We start from the raw sequence: 4,195 nt of genomic DNA on the forward strand, positions 1-4,195 counted from the left end.
GACCACACACATTATGATCTTATCTTGGAACATGTTTTTTTCCCGCTTTTCATTTTATTTTTGTTATTTTCTTACATTAAATATTCACAAGCTAAAAAAAGATGGCAGTACACATTCATTCAGCACACTGAATCATCCACAGCTCTCAGGCTGAATGTGTGCCTTGGCATTGTTACTGTATAGCTGTGAAGGCAGAGAAGTGAATTGGTCCATCAGCCTTCCAACAACAACAGAGAGTGAATGGCAAGGTAAGTACAGCACAGACCTGGTTAGCTCGCTGATTAGATGACAAGCTGTAAGGTTCGGTCAATCAAGTACGCCTCAGAACTGCTCATTTAAGGCTCTCGGTTAGAAATGACGTTCTGAGCTATCCCCATAGGAGACCACAAATCCAAGAAGAGATCTCATGTTTCTATTTTTTCCTTCAGCTTGTTGCAAACACTGAGATCCCCGGAATCTTCTTCCACTTCTCAAATTCAGCTGAAGGCAACAACCAACAACAAACGTATGTTTGTAAATCCAATGCAAAAAATAAAGTTAAAGACTCATTAATGCCTGAGCTGGTTTGGGATCTTGTGTGTTGTGTATGCACAACAGATAGATAAAGTTATTTTGAATTTAAAGTTTGAAAATTGAAGGTGAGGGGTTTGAGGGTATTTGTTCAGCATTTTCAGCACATTATTCAACTAAGACAATAAATGTCAACATTTTGATCTTTCCCTATTTTAAGAGATGAAACAGACCCTCTAATCAAGATTTATTCTCTGGTATTTACGACTCAGTCAAAGAATAATATACAGGGAGAATAGAAAGGGGCCAATGGAAGGCAGAGCAGGGGAGGGCGTTTGAACTTTTTAAAATTAATTCTGAAATAAACATATGTCAGTATAAATCCATCCGCACCAATGTTGATTTTATTGTTGATATAATTAATGTTAATCTCATTATTTGAAGTGTGATGCCTTGCAATATTAATGTTTGATTTATGATTTTTTTTAAACTGCTCTAGGTCACTGCGCAAAAAAAAGGTGTTATGTTTGCATACTCTTGTTAATTTAGCAACATTTAAACATTGATGTTCACTTTTTAATGAAAAGTTTGTATTAAACACTTTGTAAAATTCACTTTGTCTTTTTCTTGTATGCAACATATTCCCCACAAGTTTCCATAGTCTTGCAACCAAATGCATTTTTGATTTGATTTAATTTTCTAAATAATTTCTTATAATTTTATTAGTGTGACCAAACTTTTGACAGGTGGTTCTGTGTTCAAACTTTAGCGAGCGCCAGAAAACTCACCTTTCACGTTTCAGACTCCCCCAACCCTTTCGCTTTCTGCAGCGCAACAGGGCCAGAGGTTGGGAAGAGGACCTGTCTGAGGCATCACTACCCCCATTCCTCATGGCTACATCTGCCAGAGCCTCCTCCCACCTGTCTGATGCTGCTGAGATTTATGTGGCTGTATAGGAGGAGGCCAATCCAGTGTGCCAGGCCATGTGTAGGCCTCCTTTTATACTGACAGTTGTGTGTATGATACTGTAGCTGGCTTCCAGTGAGGCTTGGCCCAGTGTATCTGAAATCTGTCATAAGTGAAAGCTTGAAAAGGTTAGGACAGTTCAGGGAAGATAAATGGTGAATTGGGAGGACAGCTGATGTAGGAACACAAACACTTCAAGACGATGGAGTGGACTGAGGCTGGTCTCCCTATCCCACGGCACACTGTGGTGGGTTCCTCCCCATCCATTGTGTTCTCCACTAACAGAAGTTTCTACAGAGCAGGTCATCCACATGAGCCACTCTATTACTCTCATCAAAACAAATGATAAAGAATGGTTATTGGGTTTTCACAATGTCTTTTGTATAATAAAGCTCGTTAACTGCATTGCGCAAAACAAATGGGCAGAATAATCAGTATACTTATTGACATTGTGTCATTTCTAGTTAGAGCAGGAAGAGGACTCTAACTATGGCTCCGGGCTTCGCCTTCTATCTCTCAAGAGGAAGAGCGCTAATGGTTTCTGAAAGCAGGGATCGAAGGAACTCATAAAGCTCTGCAGGATGAGACGAGAGGAGGAAGAGCATTATTAATCCTTTTTCATCTGAATACATGACACTGTGTGCTGCTGTACAGCAACCAGGCTTGAGACCAGTATTTTGCTGCATCACATTAACTGATTGCAGATGGCGTTCTTTCTGGTGTACACTTTAGAAGTCAGATGGAAAGGGACCTTGAAAGTAAACTTTTGTTTGCTGTGGATGAAGGGAGGCATGGAAACTTTAAGGGGTGGCAGAAGTATATGCTAATTTAATTGCAAACAGTCAGATGTAGCAATATTTGCTTGCCCCCAAATGAAGGTATTTGAACTCTAAAACATTACATTATTGTGGCACATTAGTAAAGCACTGATCATCAGTATATATAGGTGGAATTAGAGATCAATAAATAGTTTATTTTTCAACATTTTTCCAAATAAATTTTTTTTATTTAACTTTTTAGACTATCACTTCCAAAATTAGGCCATGACAAATCATTAAATTAATTTCCATTTTTTAACATGCCATTTTTAACATTAACTTAAATTAATGCGTTAAGTTTGGCAGAATTGGACACCAAACTGGGGTGGCAGCTGGGATGGCTAGTCATTTTTCTGACCCACCCCATGCCACCACTCTAGATCTGCCCCTGTTCACAGTTCAGTCAAAAGAATTCAACAGGAAAATAATTGACACCAAGTTGTTTCATCGCACTGAATTTCCAAACTGATAAGCTAAACTTTAACATAGTGCTCATTCACATCCATTGCATAACATATTAGTTGGTTAGTTGTTTATTTATTATTTTATACAGTAAAAGTGCTGAGCCCATATGGACAAGAACAAAACTAACATGACATTGCAACATAGAACTATAAAGTTTTTTATCATTGTCCAACCAGAGGAACTCATCAAAAGTGAAGGACATGTGTGTAACTCTCCTATCATTACACAATAAGCAATAAAACATGAAATGTAATCTGTCTTTAAACTGAACTAAATCACATAGAATAAAAAGTCGTAAAGCCACAATGTGTCATTTTTACAGTAGTGAGGACTAGTGAACTACATGTAATTAAACTAGTAGTTTAATTGCATTTTTGTTTTATTTTACCATTGTAGTGTAACTGAACCGCCTTTGACCAGCCATGTTTCTCTCATGATGACTGCTGTGAACGCCTGCAGGCAATGCATTCGTCAGGCAGCGACCACCACACACTTGACCTTTGTGTAGTGCATGTGCAAAATGTTCTGAATTTTTAAAACTAAACTTGAGTATATGAGGTGTCAGTTAGTCAGGCGTATTAATTATTGCTATTTATTAACTGATGACCTGAGAACAAGTGAGCATTTCTTGCAATAAACTCAACTGACTGGCATTTTTGCTGGCATGTGACTTCATCTCCTTACAGTGTGAAATAACTGTCACCTCCCCAACACGTCACGCTTTGTACAGATTAGACAAACAAAACACAACATGTTAAAGGTCCAGTGTGTAACATTTAGGAGGCTCTATCGGCAGAAATGGAATATAATATTCATTGGTATGTTTTTATACAGATGCCTCGGGTCCCTAACCCTTCCATGGAGTCCACCATGCTGAACCTCCATGTTTCTACAATAGCCCAGAAAGGACAAACCAAACACTGGCTGATAGGACTTTTGCATTTCTCCTTGGGTATCGCAGCCACCGTTGTTCCTCCTACACACTTCACAGCCCGTTCTCATTCCCAGATTGCCAATTACATATGCAAGCCGTCTTCAGTTAGTTGCAACTTCACCAATAGATGCCACTAAATCCAAACACTGGTCCTTTAATCAGCGAGCTGCAGAGGTGCTTAGGTGGATTTTGTTATCTTTAAACAGAGATGGCTCGCTGTTACTCCCTGTTAAGCTAAGCTAACAGGCTGCTAGCCGTTGCTTTATATTTGCCATGCAGATGATGGTTCAACATGACTCCATGGATGCCGACCTGCGGCTTCTGTAGATGAAAAAGGCTAATTCTAAGGTAACGAAAACATGATTCCTATATTGAGGTGATTATACACTAATCAAAACATCCCTATGAATATTTTATTGCATCTCTGCCAATAGATCCTCCTAAATGTTACACACTGGACCTTTAACTCTTAAAGAGAATAAATTCAAAATGTCAGACTGTT

Source organism: Dicentrarchus labrax, unplaced genomic scaffold (assembly GCF_905237075.1).
Source record: "Dicentrarchus labrax unplaced genomic scaffold, dlabrax2021, whole genome shotgun sequence".
Taxonomy (NCBI): domain Eukaryota; kingdom Metazoa; phylum Chordata; class Actinopteri; family Moronidae; genus Dicentrarchus; species Dicentrarchus labrax.